Genomic DNA, 14,973 nt, shown 5'->3' with positions numbered 1-14,973 from the left:
ATTTACATTCTGACACCTTTGTTGCCATCCATTATATCTTTATTCTCAATATTTACATTGTGACCACTCCTTTACTATGCGGTTTCTTTAAGTTTTGAAATGAACATCCTGAATCCTACAGTGTCGTACCGTGTTATTTTTATATTTTGCTATTTTTAGTTTCACTCTTGCGTTGACATTTTCTTAAATTTATCATTAATTTTGACTCACTGTTTCTGAAATACATGTACAAAACCTATACGGGACATGCCTTAAAATGTGTGTTCTAAATTGCAGCACTAGTGAGTGAACATGGGTTACAAACCTTAATCGGTAACTTCATTTGGTAAGCACTATTTTTTATATTATATGATTTGACATCCAGTCATGGTCGACGCTTACCGTGGTACTTCAGGCTTTAAATGAGATAAAGGCAATTTACTCAAGCCACAGTGGTTTTATTTTTATATAAAATCAATAAGCCATATATACGCAAAGTATATTTGAATAGATTAGTATAAAAATAGCTGAAGTTTGTGGCCACAACCATTGGCATGCTTGTATCGAAGGAAAAATAACGTTTTATCTCTGCTGGATATAAATCTTAAACTAATTAATTTGTATATATTTTTAGAAAACATAAAAAAAATCGGAATCATTTTACACATAAGATTTAGATACTAGTGGTTAAATTAAAATACATTTGTACAAATTGTGTTTATACGAGGAAAGTTTTAACTGATGTGAATACATAAAGACCTACGGAATAATCGCCAATGGCCTGGGACTTTTGGAGGCACAATCAAAGGGAACTGGCAACAACTGCATACGTATAGGTAACTTTCGTTTCACTTACATCAATTTGTTTTAATTGCCTACGTATAATTAGTAGTTTTATTAAATTATATATGAAGAAAAAAAAAACGCCAGTGAATATACAATGTGTAAATTAAACGTTTAATTCAATCAAATAAATTAGTTTCAGTAGGGTTGTACTTATACTGTCTGTTTCACTATGATGATATGTTAGCCTTTTATACAGAAGCATTGTAAAATGTTACTTGCATGTAAAAATTATGGTGTATGTATACATTTCTTTTGCTGTTGGTAATAATTGTACCTCTTAAAATATTCCTTACAATTATTGAATCCTTTGCAAAATTCATAATCCTTCAAATTAAAATGCCCCATTTCAAATTGATATTAATGAATGTGTTAAATGCAAGTGCCTGATCTTGCTGAGACGAACTTTGATATAAAAAAAAAATCAAATAATACAGAAATGGAGGCTTTCTGTAATAACAAAAAATATTGTTTTCCATAGAAGAATACAAGTCAATCTATTCTGTAGCCGCGCCTGCCTCACCGGCCGCCTTCAAAGCTGCAAGGATGACATGGTGCCCGTGTCCCTCTCTCTCTGTGTTCTGTCTGTCTAATTGCATTGTCTGCTTATATATGTAAGGACTAAGGTATGCAGCTTGTTATGGAAAATGGAAGAAACTGCTCATTTAAAACCAACAAACAACATCAGCACCATTTATTTAGCAAAGTCGACAGAATAACAGTTTACTGTCTTTTAAGAAAGGGTTTCTCAGACGAGGTCCTAGAATGACCATATCTTGACGAGTCTGAGAAACCCTTTTTTCAAAAGACAGTAACCTGTCATTCTATTTATTCATGCTATACTTAACAACTACTAGTTATTGTTAAATAGCAGTGCGGGTTATTGAATATACGGTAACCTATTCGTTTAATATCACAGAAAGGTAGGCAGGGTTCTTACAATCTGATGTCCTTCGGCTTTATCATTTATATTGTAAAGTATTCTCAGAAAGACTGCTTTTTCTCAGACTGGCTTGAGCACGCAATTGTTATAGTAATGGCATGATAAATACATACCTTTGGTTAATTGAACAATATGTAATAATATCAAAACTGCTTTGCCATGCCTGGCAAACAACAGAGCTACCTCTATCAGAGATATACGGTAAATCGCTCCGTCGCAACTTCCGAGTTAGTACGTTAACAAAGAAGTACTAGTAACGTATATTTGATACCGTTAGTCTATCAAGTATTCGTGCAAAAAGTATTGTTGTCCTTCAGGTTGAAATATTTTCACTGGCATCAAACACTGTCCATTGTGTAAATGACGTTTTTCTTACCTTTTTATGCATTTCGGAGTAGTTCGTACTAAAATATACTAAACATAACATTTAAACGATACCTAAACTTTTAAAACATACTAATGGTTTTCTTGCTGCGATGTACAATGACTTTTCCTTTCAATTGACTGGCATAGGTCATGTATACTGATTGCAAACTCTGAGTTTTAACATCACTCTCCTATTTTTACTGTTCTAGTGACTGCGATGTCTAGACATTTACAAACGATCTTCTGTTCAACTGGTTGCAGTAACTTGACTTCTTACAAATAATTTCCTATTCAATTGATTGCAGTAACTTGACTTCTTACAAATATTTTCCTATTCTACTGATTGCAGTAACTTGACTTCTTACAAATATTTTCCTATTCTACTGATTGCAGTAACTTGACTTCTTACAAATATTTTCCTATTCTACTGATTGCAGTAACTTGACTTCTTACAAATATTTTCCTATTCTACTGATTGCAGTAACTTGACTTCTTTCAAATATTTTCCTATTCAACTGATTGCAATATCTGAGCATTTACACACATTTTTCTGTTCTACTTAGTCCTATATGGACATTAACAAACAGTCTCCTGTTCTACCGACTGCGATAGCCAGACTTTTCACTGACTATGATTTTTGGACCTTTGCAAACACTCTCCTGTTCTACTGGTAGCGGTATCTAGACTTATCTTACAAACATTTTCGTGTTCTACTTTTTGCGTTATGTAGACTTTTACGAACACTGTCATATTCTACAGATTGTGATATCTGGACATTTACAAACATTCCATATTTTAATTATGAACAATAATGTAACTTTTGCAAACACTATTCATTCCTTCTGATGGCGATATATAGAATTTTACAAACAGTTTCTTGTTCTACTAACTGCGAAATCCAGAATTTCACAAACGTTCTCATGATTGTAAAAAGTACACTCATACTTGTAAACACTCTTCTATTCTACTGACTGCGATATCTGGGCTTCAACAAACATTTCCCTGTTCTACTGACTGCGATATCTGGGTTTCAACAAAAATTTCCCTGTTCTACTGATTGCGATACCTCGGCTTCAACAAACATTTCCCTGTTCTACTGATTGCGATATCTGGGCTTGAACAAACATTTCCCTGTTCTACTGATTGCGATATATGGGCTTCAACAAACATTTCCCTGTTCTACTGACTGCGATATTTGAACATTTACAAACAATCTCTTTTTCTACCGAATGCGATATTTAGATGATTCAAACACTTTCCTGTTCTGCTGATTGCGATATGTAGACTTTTACACATATTTTCCTGCCCTACTGACTGGGATATTTAACATTAACAAACACTCTCCTTTTTTACTGATTGTTAAAGCCAGACTTTTGCGATCTCCTCTGTTCTACTAACTGCGATACTATGTTGAAATTTGCTAACAGTAATGTTTTCTGAATACGATATCTAAATTCTTATAACCCCCCCCCCCCCCCCCCCCCCCAAACATGTCTCTGTTCTACTGGTGGCGATATTGTGTTACAAACACTTCAATATTCTACAAATGGCGATAGTTAAATTTTTACAAGCATTTCTCTCTTGTACTGATAGCGATAGTGGGTCTTTTACACTCTCCCGTTCTACTGACTGCGAGTCCTAGAATTTTACAAACTTTCTCCTGTTCCGCTTTCAGCAATGTCGATACTTTTACAAACTTTCTGTGTTCTACTGGTTACGATGTCTAGACTTTTATAACCATTCTCATGTTCTACTTGCTTCGACATCAAGTCTTTTACAAATATTCTCCTGTTCCCCTTAGAGCGATGTCTAGACTTTTACAAACATTTTCTTATTCTACTGGTTGAAATTCTAGACTTTTACAGTTATTCCGTGTTCTATCTGGCTGATGGTACCTATACTATTACATTTATTCGGTTTCTTCTGACTGAGGTACCTATACTATTACAGTTATTCCGGTGTTGAGCTTCTGGCTGAGGTACCTATACTATTACAGTTATTCCGGTGTTGATGTTCTGGCTGAGGTACCTATACTATTACAGTTATTCCGGTATTGAGCTTCTGGTTGAAATATCTAGACTTTTACAGTTATTCCGATGTTCCTCTGGCTGAGGTACCTATACTATTACATTTATTTCGGTGTTCTTCTGACTGAGGTACCTACACTATTACAGTTATATCGGTGTTGAGCTTCTGGCTGAGGTACCTATACTATTACATTTATTTCGGTGTTCTTCTGACTGAGGTACCTATACTATTACAGTTATTCCGGTGTTGAGCTTCTGGCTGAGGTACCTATACTATTACAGTTATTCCGATGTTGAGCTTCTGGCTGAGGTACCTATACTATTACAGTTATTCCGATGTTGAGCTTCTGGCTGAGGTACCTATACTATTACAGTTATTCCGGTGTTGAGACTACTGGCTGAGGTACCTATACTATTACAGTTATTCCGGTGTTGAGCTTCTGGCTGAGGTACTATACTATTACAGTTATTCCGATGTTGAGCTTCTGCTGAGGTACCTATACTATTGTTTTTTTTACAAGTTATTCCGATTTTGAGCTTCTGGCTGAGGTACCTATACTATTTCAGTTATTCCGGTGTTGAGCATTCTGCACTGAGGTACCTATACTATTACAGTTATTCCGATGTGAGCTTCTGGGCTGAGGTACCTATTCTATTACAGTTATTCCGTGTTGAGCTCTGGCTGAGGTACCTTACTATTAAGTTATTCCGATGTTGAGCTTCTGGCTGAGGTACCTATACTATTACAGTTATTCCGGTGTTGAGCTTCTGGCTGAGGTACCTATACTATTACAGTTATTCCGGTGTTGAGCTTCTGGCTGAGGTACCTATACTATTACAGTTATTCCGGTGTTGAGCATCTGGCTGAGGTACCTATACTATTACAGTTATTCCGGTGTTGAGCTTCTGACTGAGGTACCTATACTATCACAGTTATTCCGGTGTTGAGCTTCTGGCTGAGGTACCTATACTATCACAGTTATTCCGGTGTTGAGCTTCTGACTGAGGTACCTATACTTTTACAGTTATTCCGGTGTTGAGCTTCTGGCTGAGGTGCCTATACTATTACAGGTATTCTGGTGTTCTTCTGGCTGAGGTACCTATACTATTACAGTTATTCCGGTATTGAGCTTCTGGTTGAAATATCTAGACTTTTACAGTTATTCCTATGTTCCTCTGGCTGAGGTACCTATACTATTACATTTATTTCGGTGTTCTTCTGACTGAGGTACCTATACTATTACAGTTATTCCGGTTGTGTGAGCTTCTGGCTGAGATACCTATATATTACATTATTTCGGTGTTCTTCTGACTGAGGTACCTATCTATTACAGTTATTCGGTGTTGAGCTTCTGGCTGAGGTACTATACTATTACAGTTATTCCGTGGTTGAGCTTCTGGCTGAGGTACCTATACTAATACAGTTATTCCGGTGTTGATGTTCTGGCCGAGGTACCTATACTATTACAGTTATTCCGGTGTTGAGCTTCTGACTGAGGTACCTATACTATCACAGTTATTCCGGTGTTGAGCTTCTGACTGAGGTACCTATACTATTACAGTTATTCCGGTGTTGAGCATCTGGCTGAGGTACCTATACTATTACAGTTATTCCGGTGTTGAGCTTCTGACTGGGGTACCTATACTATTACAGTTATTCCGGTGTTGAGCTTCTGTCTGAGGTGCCTATACTTTTACAGGTATTCTGGTGTTCTTCTGACTGAGGTACCTATACTATTACAGTTATTCCGGTGTTGAGCTTCTGACTGAGGAACCAATACTAATACAGTTATTCCGGTGTTGATGTTCTGGCTGAGGTACCTATACTGTTACAGTTATTCCGGTGCTGAGTTTCTGGTTGAGGTACCTATACTATTACAGTTATTCCGTTGTTCTTCTGGCTGAGGTACCTATACTACTACAGTTATTCCAGTGTTCTTCTGGCTGAGGTATCTATGTTATCACAGTTATTCCGGTACTGAGGTTCTGGCTAAGGTACCTGTACTACTACAGTTATTCCGGTGTTCCTCTGGCTGAGGTACCTATACTAATACAGTTATTCCGGTGTTCTTCTGGCTGAGGTACATATACTATTACAGTTATTCCGGTGTTCTTCTGGCTGAGGTACATATATTATTACAGTTATTCCGGTGTTCTTCTGGCTGAGGTACCTATACTATTACATTTATTTCGGTGTTCTTCTGACTGAGGTACCTATACTATTACAGTTATTCCGGTGTTGAGCTTCTGGCTGAGGTACCTATACTATTACATTTATTTCGGTGTTCTTCTGGCTGAGGTACCTATACTATTACAGTTATTCCGGTGTTCTTCTGGCTGAGGTACCTATACTATTACAGTTATTCCGGTGTTGAGCTTCTGGCTGAGGTACCTATTACAGTTATTCCGGTGTTGATGTTCTGGCTGAGGTACCTATACTATTACAGTTATTCCGGTGTTGAGCTTCTGGCTGAGTACATATACTATTACAGTTATTCCGGTGTTGATGTTCAGGTTGAGGTACCTATACTGTTACAGTTATTCCGGTGTTGAGCTTCTGACTGAGGTACCTATACTATTACAGTTATTCCGGTGTTCTTCTGGCTGAGGTACATATACTATTACATTTATTTCGGTGTTCTTCTGACTGAGGTACCTATACTGTTACAGTTATTCCAGTGTTGAGCTTCTGGCTGAGGTACCTATACTATTACATTTATTTCGGTGTTCTTCTGACTGAGGTACCTATACTATTACAGTTATTCCGGTGTTGAGCTTCTGACTGAGGTACCTATACTATTACATTTATTTCGGTGTTCTTCTGACTGAGGTACCTATACTATTACAGTTATTCCGGTGTTGAGCTTCTGGCTGAGGTACCTATACTATTACAGTTATTCCGGTGTTGAGCTTCTGACTGAGGTACCTATACTAATACAGTTATTCCGGTGTTGAGCATCTGGCTGAGGTACCTATACTATTACAGTTATTCAGGTGCTGAGGTTCTGGTTGCGGTACTTATACTTCTACAGTCATTCCGGTGTTGATGTTCTGGCTGAGGTATCTATACTATTACAGTTATTCCGGTGCTGAGGTTCTGGCTGAGGTACCTATACTACTACAGTTATTCCGGTGTTCTTCTGGCTGAGGTACCTTAACTAATACAGTTATTCCGGTGTTCTTCTGGCTGAGGTACATATACTATTACAGTTATTCCGGTGTTCTTCTGGCTGAGGTACATATACTATTACAGTTATTTCGGTGCTCTTCTGGATCGAGTGCCTATACTATTACAGTTATTCCGGTGTTCCTCTGGCTGAGGTGCCTATACGTAAACAGTTATTCCAGTGTTCTTCTGGCTGAGGTACATATACTATTACAGTTATTCCGGTGTTCTTCTGGCTGAGGTACATATACTATTACAGTTATTCCGGTGTTCTTCTGGCTGAGGTACCTATACTAATACAGTTATTCCGGTGTTCTTCTGGCTGAGGTACCTATACTATTACAGTTATTTCGGTGCTCTTCTGGATCAGGTGCCTATACTATTACAGTTATTCCGGAGCTTCTGGCTGAGATGCCTATACTATTATAGTTATTCCGGTGTATTTCTGGCTGAGGTACCTATACTATTACAGTTATTCCGGTGTCCGTCTGGCTGAGGTTCATATACTATTACAGTTATTCCGGTGTTTCTTCTGGCTGAGGTACTATACTATTACAGTTATTCCGGTGTTGAGCTTCTGGTGAGGTACCTATTACAGTTATTCCGGTGTTGATGTTCTGGCTGAGGTTTATACTATACTATTACAGTTATTCCGGTGTTGAGCTTCTGGCTGAGTACATATACTATTTACAGTTATTCCGGTGTTGATGTTCAGGTTGAGTACCTATACTGTTACAGTTATCGGGGTTGAGCTTCTGACTGAGGTACCTATACTATTACAGTTATTCCGGTGTTCTTCTGACTGAGGTACATATACTATTACAGTTATTCCGGTGTTCTTCTGGCTGAGGTACATATACTATTCCAGTTATTCCGGTGTTCTTCTGACTGAGGTACATATACTATTACAGTTATTCCGGTGTTCTTCTGGCTGAGGTACCTATACTAATACAGTTATTCCGGTGTTCTTCTGGCTGAGGTACATATACTATTACAGTTATTCCGGTGTTCTTCACACTGAGGTACATATACTATTACAGTTATTCCGGTGTTCTTCTGGCTGAGGTACATATACTACTACAGTAATTCCGGTGTTCTTCTGACTGAGGTACATATATTATTACAGTTATTCCGGTGTTCTTCTGGCGGAGGTACCTATACTAATACAGTTATTCCGGTGTTCTTTTGGCTGAGGTACATATACTATTACAGTTATTCCGGTGTTCTTCTGGCTGAGGTACATATACTATTACAGTTATTCCGGTGTTCTTCTGGCTGAGGTACATATACTATTACATTTATTTCGGTGTTCTTCTGACTGAGGTACCTATACTGTTACAGTTATTCCAGTGTTGAGCTTCTGGCTGAGGTACCTATACTATTACATTTATTTCGGTGTTCTTCTGACTGAGGTACCTATACTATTACAGTTATTCCGGTGTTGAGCTTCTGGCTGAGGTACCTATACTATTACATTTATTTCGGTGTTCTTCTGACTGAGGTACCTATACTATTACAGTTATTCCGGTGTTGAGCTTCTGGCTGAGGTACCTATACTATTACAGTTATTCCGGTGTTGAGCTTCTGGCTGAGGTACCTATACTATTACAGTTATTCCGGTGTTGAGCTTCTGACTGAGGTACCTATACTAATACAGTTATTCCGGTGTTGAGCATCTGGCTGAGGTACCTATACTATTACAGTTATTCAGGTGCTGAGGTTCTGGTTGCGGTACTTATACTTCTACAGTCATTCCGGTGTTGATGTTCTGGCTGAGGTATCTATACTATTACAGTTATTCCGGTGCTGAGGTTCTGGCTGAGGTACCTATACTACTACAGTTATTCCGGTGTTCTTCTGGCTGAGGTACCTTAACTAATACAGTTATTCCGGTGTTCTTCTGGCTGAGGTACATATACTATTACAGTTATTCCGGTGTTCTTCTGGCTGAGGTACATATACTATTACAGTTATTTCGGTGCTCTTCTGGATCGAGTGCCTATACTATTACAGTTATTCCGGTGTTCCTCTGGCTGAGGTGCCTATACGTAAACAGTTATTCCAGTGTTCTTCTGGCTGAGGTACATATACTATTACAGTTATTCCGGTGTTCTTCTGGCTGAGGTACATATACTATTACAGTTATTCCGGTGTTCTTCTGGCTGAGGTACCTATACTAATACAGTTATTCCGGTGTTCTTCTGGCTGAGGTACCTATACTATTACAGTTATTTCGGTGCTCTTCTGGATCAGGTGCCTATACTATTACAGTTATTCCGGAGCTTCTGGCTGAGGTGCCTATACTATTATAGTTATTCCGGTGTATTTCTGGCTGAGGTACCTATACTATTACAGTTATTCCGGTGTCCGTCTGGCTGAGGTTCATATACTATTACAGTTATTCCGGTGTTCTTCTGGCTGAGGTACCTATACTATTACAGTTATTCCGGTGTCCTTCTGGCTGAGGTACCTATACTATTACATTTATTTCGGTGTTTTTCTGACTGAGGTACCTATACTATTCAATTATTCCGGTGTTGAGCTTCTGGCTGAGGTACCTATACTATTACAGTTATTCCGGTGTTAAGCTTCTGACTGAGGTACCTATACTAATACAGTTATTCCGGTGTCCTTCTGGCTGAGGTACCTATACTATTACATTTATTTCGGTGTTCTTCTGACTGAGGTACCTATACTATTCAATTATTCCGGTGTTGAGCTTCTGGCTGAGGTACCTATACTATTACAGTTATTCCGGTGTTAAGCTTCTGGCTGAGGTACCTATACTATTACAGTTATTCAGGTGCTGAGGTTCTGGTTGCGGTACTTATACTTCTACAGTTATTCCGGTGTTGATGTTCTGGCTGAGGTATCTATACTATTACAGTTATTCCGGTGCTGAGGTTCTGGCTGAGGTACCTATACTACTACAGTTATTCCGGTGTTCCTCTGGCTGAGGTACCTTAACTAATACAGTTATTCCGGTGTTCTTCTGGCTGAGGTACATATACTATTACAGTTATTCCGGTGTTCTTCTGGCTGAGGTACATATACTATTACAGTTATTCCGGTGTTCTTCTGGCTGAGGTACCTTAACTAATACAGTTATTCCGGTGTTCTTCTGGCTGAGGTACATATACTATTACAGTTACTCCGGTGTTCTTCTGGTTGAGGTACCTATACTAATACAGTTATTCCGGTGTTCTTCTGGCTGAGGTACATATACTATTACAGTTATTTCGGTGCTCTTCTGGATCGAGTGCCTATACTATTACAGTTATTCCGGTGTTCCTCTGGCTGAGGTGCTTATACGTAAACAGTTATTCCAGTGTTCTTCTGGCTGAGGTAGATATACTATTACAGTTATTCCGGTGTTCTTCTGGCTGAGGTACATATACTATTACAGTTATTCCGGTGTTCTTCTGGTTGAGATACCTATACTAATACAGTTATTCCGGTGTTCTTCTGGCTGAGGTACCTATACTTTTACAGTTATTTCGGTGCTCTTCTGGATCAGGTGCCTATACTATTACAGTTATTCCGGAGCTTCTGGCTGAGGTGCCTATACTATTATAGTTATTCCGGTGTATTTCTGGCTGAGGTACCTATACTATTACAGTTATTCCGGTGTCCTTCTGGCTGAGGTTCATATACTATTACAGTTATTCCGGTGTTCTCCTGACTGAGGTACCTATACTATTACAGTTATTCCGGTGTATTTCTGACTGAGGTACCTATACTTTTATAGTTATTCTGGTGTTCTTCTGGCTGATGTTCCTATACTATTACAGTTATTCCGGTGTTCTCCTGGCTGAGGTATCTATACTCTTATAGTTATAGCGGTGATCTTCTTGCTGCGGTACCTATACTATTACAGTTATTCCGGTGTTCTTCTGGCTGAGGTTCCTATACTGTTACAGTTATTCCGGTGTTCTTCTGGCTGAGGTACCTAAACTGTCACAGTTATTCCGGTGTTCTTTTGGTAACAAGGTACAGTTAACTAAAGGAAGTGTATCCGAGAGAAAAGAGGTCCCTCATTTCATGATGGATTTGATTGTAAATAGATATTCTGAGCTTCTGAAAGTAGCCAAATTTTATAGATCTGATGTAAATGTAGAGAAAGGGGTAAAACAATTCTGGAAAATCATGGTTTCTTGTGCAAATGACTGTCTGCGGATTTGTACAAAAAGTAGGCTGGACCGCTTTACTTTGTAAAAATGCAATACAGTATTCATTCTGACAGATGTGAGGAGAAAAGTAGCAGGTCAACAGGTCACTTCAAAGTGATTTTTGTGTTTCTCTCAGATAGATTTCTAAAGAGAAGGTATTTGCATTTGTCTTCAGAACATTGTGTCAAAGCCTTGCATTGATATATTTGTATGTAACCCTATGGGAAATTAATTGTACTTTGGGGCCATTTTGGCTGAGATTCCTTTACTATCACAGTTATTCCGGTGTTCTTCTGGTTTAGGTACCTATACTATTACAATTATTCCGGTGTTCTTCTGGCTGAGGTACCTATACTATTACAGTTATTTCGGTGTTCTTCTGGCTGAGGTACCAATACTATTACAGTTATTCCGGTGTTCTTCTGGCTGAGGTTCCTATACTATTACAGTTATTTCGGTGTTCTTCTGGCTGAGGTACCTATACTATCACAGTTATTCCGGTGTTCTTCTGGCTATTTTACTTGAAAATATATACTTATTGTAATTATGTCTTAACCAACTGAGATATATCTCTTGCATCAAGGCAATTCTCGCCCTTTTAGAAAACTCTCACCTAATGAAAGATAGAATACTTATTTAAAACTCAATAAGATAATTGAAAAGTAAGTTTTTTCAATTATTATGATCTTTTTTATCTAAGTAACAAAATAAAATTAGAACAAATGAATATTGCTGAATTTTTTCAGAATTTAAAGAAGCATTTAGTTGCATTTTTAATAGATAATCAAAAAAGAAATAAGTATATTTAAATTTTACAATAAACCCCAGCAATAAACAGACGTTGTTTTTCAAAATACGCACGAATGGTTTATAAATAAATGATTATTTTTATAAAGGTGCCTAAATGCATTTTTTTATTTTCTGTAAAAATCCAGCAATAATGAGATATAATAGTAATAAAACATACTTTATTAATAATAAAAATACCGTTGTATCTTATCACTTTGTTTGTTTAGCCCTAATTTAATCAGGCCTTCTAAATTCGTTATAAAGGTATGGACTTGTTTGCTATAAAGGTGAAAATAATAACATGCAGTCTAGATAGATCATTTTAGAGATAGATTAATTAAAATAGTTTCAGTTTCAGTTTCAGTTTCAATAATTAAAGTGTACTGAAATTCAAAATATTTCATTTATTCATGCTTTAATAAACAAATAATCGAGGCCTTCGAGTGATTTATCGTCTAATTTATCACGGCTCAGAGTTCAGATGTGTAGGAATTGAATCATGAGGGCGTTAGCCTGAGTGGTTAAATACCGAAGCATATGAATGACGACCAGTGGGTCATTAGACGATAAATCACAAGGAGGTCATGACTGTTTCATTCTGACACTATTTTATTATTATTATTTATCATTATTATTTTATTTTATTTCAGTCTCATCATCATGTACATCATTACATAAAACAAAAACATACTTGTATATATTTACATACACATTATATAACATAGTACACAGATGCCACTCATTAATGAATTATAAGAGACTAATCATGAACATCACAAATGCTATACGGATACAACACTTAGATAATTTTTTTTTTAAAATATATATATATATAAAACAAGAGCTGCCGAAGGACAGCAACGCTCGACTATTCAACAGCCTTGTCAATTGAATGAATACAAAAGTCGGAAAGGGGCATATTTTGTACAATGCAAAACAGTGTTATATAACCTGCACAGTGCTTATCAGCTCATGACAGTAGACAAGTGTGTGAAGTTTCAATCCATTCCCATTAGTAGGTATTGAGATACCAACTTACATATAAGAATTTAACCAAAAACTGCTAAGTTAAAAGAGGGGCATATTTTGTAAAAATGCAAAACAGAGTTATTGAACCTTTGCATTGCATGTCATATCATGACAGTGATCAAGTGTGTGAAGTTTCAATCCATTCCTATTAGTGGATATGAGATACCAGCTTACATACAAAAGCTTAACCAAAAACTGCTAAGTCGAAAAAGAGGGATAATTTTGAAAATATGCAAGTAGGTCTGCCACACTGCATGTCAAATTATGAGAGTGAACATGTGTGTGAAGTATCAATCCATTCCATTTCAAGAAATGGTTACTGAGATACCAGCTTACATACAAAACATTAACCAAACATTCTAAGTTGAAAAGGGGGCACGGGCGAGTCCAATAGCTCTACTATTCTATGAATAGTTGAGCTAAAAAGTCTTCAAGACATTTTTTTAACCACAGGAATATATGATAGTTATCATTAGTGAATGACAATTTGTTGTATGAGTGTGTGACTGAATTAAGCATTATGGTTCTGTTTTAATGCTTACATGACAAATGGTAAAATTAGAATATTGATAACTATGAAGTATGGGTAATCTCACATTTACTACTTTTACTACTATCTATTCGCATAGTAAGGCTAGTACGACTAAGGAGCAGTAGCTAATCACTGATAAAATGAGATTAAAAGGATGCATCTAAAACAAAACAAAAAAAAAGGGAACACCTAAAATATAACTTGTGTATTAATAAGAATGCTATTTCTTTTATTTTGAAATTGGAAATTCACTGTCTGTAAAAAGCAGAAAATCCTCTTGTAAATGAACTGATTTGCTACTACTCCCTAGATCACAGAAAGACAATATGTTAGTTAAAAGGTAGTACTGACCCTTATTTACATTCATGCTTAAAACAATATTAAAATTCATGTTCTACCGTACAATTTTTTTTCCTTTCAAGTAAAATATGAAAGCAGGTTTTGGCAGATATATATACAAAGTTTTCATCACTGAAAATTATAGTCATTTTCTCATCATCAAACATATACATATTCCGATTACTTTCTGACAAATTATTAATTGCAGTGACTAAATCTTTCCTTATATCATTATATACTGGGCAATAAAAAAGAACGTGTTTTTCATCTTCTACACTACCATGACAATTAAAACATGTTCTGTTTACAACATCAATATTTTCATATTACCCGTTTCTAATCTTAGTGGTGCTACACCACACCTGAATTTTGTGAGGCCGATCTGTAATGAAACGGCAGTTTTACACATAGGTATTTCTCGGTACAAAATTGAGACTTAAACTTCCTGTACGTTCTCAGTTTATTACGACCGTGTCCTCTTATAGCATTTTCTCTATCCAACAGCAAAGTCATTTATTTTTTCAATAATCATCAGAATAGATTCTAGCTTTGAAATAGTAGTTTTGCGTTTCTAATACTATATCATCTAATAAATGTACATGATTGATATCTGATAAAAGTTTCTTAATTTAAAAATCCATTTTTAAATGACATTGTTTAGACCACATATATATAGATTTATTTAACTATATAGTCATCCATATTCATAACTCTAAAATATTGTCTAAATACTGATCCCACTGCTTAACAATTGGTGGTGTCCAATATTATATATGTACTGCACAATAGCT

At 36.7% G+C, this 14,973-nt stretch overlaps 1 protein-coding gene across 1 annotated transcript in view; it reads left to right on the top strand.

The window, feature by feature from the left end:
• Nucleotides 1-331: 331 nt before the first annotated feature.
• Nucleotides 332-14,973, top strand: part of LOC123543917 (uncharacterized) — a 128,959-nt gene continuing 114,317 nt past the window's right edge. Inside the window, exon 1 of the mRNA XM_053527458.1 lies at nucleotides 332-815. The gene's annotated coding sequence lies outside the window, so the exon portion shown is untranslated. The remainder of the gene's footprint in view (nucleotides 816-14,973) is intronic.

The sequence above is a fragment of the Mercenaria mercenaria genome, chromosome 16, assembly GCF_021730395.1.
Source record: "Mercenaria mercenaria strain notata chromosome 16, MADL_Memer_1, whole genome shotgun sequence".
In the NCBI taxonomy this organism is placed as follows: domain Eukaryota; kingdom Metazoa; phylum Mollusca; class Bivalvia; order Venerida; family Veneridae; genus Mercenaria; species Mercenaria mercenaria.
This window is presented reverse-complemented; position numbering and strand designations above follow the sequence as displayed.